Here is a 1,109-nt window from a genome sequence, read left to right as displayed (position 1 = left end):
TGTGTGTGTGTATGTATGTGCGCGCGTGCGTACTTGCGTAAATATGCGCGCGCGCGCGCTGTGTGTGTGTGTGTGCGTGCTTGCGTAAATATGCGTGTGTGTGTGTGTATGTGTGTATGTGTGCGTGTGTAAGGGAGGGTGAAATGAGATAGGGGGGAGGGGGGGTAAGACCACTAGACTTTACTTTTAGATGATGAGCTATGAGCTGACGCCCCTGCGCCGCTCTGACTGACTGGTCTACATTCCGCACCAGCTGTTTCTGTGTCCGGCACACAGACAGACAGACAGGTAGACAGACAACCGCAAGCCTCGCTATATAAATCATACTTTCAAGGGAGACAAGACTGACTCTCATATTACCAGGGATGAAATTGAAAAAGCGTCGGATGAATGAGGAGACAAACTATTTTTTTCCCGAGATGAAGGAAGCGGCGAAACAGTTTGAGAGGTACAAAATAATAAACATAGTGAAGAGAAACAATTCAATAGGGCACAGTCGAGATTTATTTCCTCTGTAGTTTTATTTCATTTATCAACCCTCCACCCCTCCCCACTCCTCTCCTCCCCACCCCGCCCCACCCCCAAATCCCATAGACTTCGGTAACAGGTTCTATTATTGGAATGTTTTATTAGTGATCACGCAACAGTTATTCTTTACAATGGAATTTATAATTTTTGTATTCGCCCATCTGAGAGCAACACATCATGTATCGATAAAGACTTTCAGATCTGTTCTTTGTGTACCTGTTGAGATTTATTAAGTTTCAAACAGTGGGTGGTTGGCGGCTGCTCTGGTGTGGGTTGCTTCTTCTTTCCTTTCAAACATCTATCGTCCTTATCTCTCCTCCTTCTTTTTTTGTGTTTGTTTCTCTCTTGTAACACCTCTAATCTTCGCCACAGACTTATATGACCTTATTGTGTTGCAAGTGCCGTAAAACTTTTACTAAAACTAAAAGTTTCAAACGTCCGCTTATTTCACTGGGGCTCGTGCATAGAGAATCTAACACCGTTTGCTATGTGATGGTAACGCGCTCTTCGCTGTTGCACGTAGAAGATGTGAGTTTGATTCCCATGTAAAGAAGTTCATTTTTGTTTTGTTTTGTTTTTGT

Source organism: Aplysia californica, unplaced genomic scaffold, assembly GCF_000002075.1.
Source record: "Aplysia californica isolate F4 #8 unplaced genomic scaffold, AplCal3.0 scaffold00089, whole genome shotgun sequence".
NCBI classification, from domain to species: domain Eukaryota; kingdom Metazoa; phylum Mollusca; class Gastropoda; order Aplysiida; family Aplysiidae; genus Aplysia; species Aplysia californica.
The sequence above is the reverse complement of the archived record's forward strand: the minus strand, read 5'-3'. Positions refer to the sequence as shown.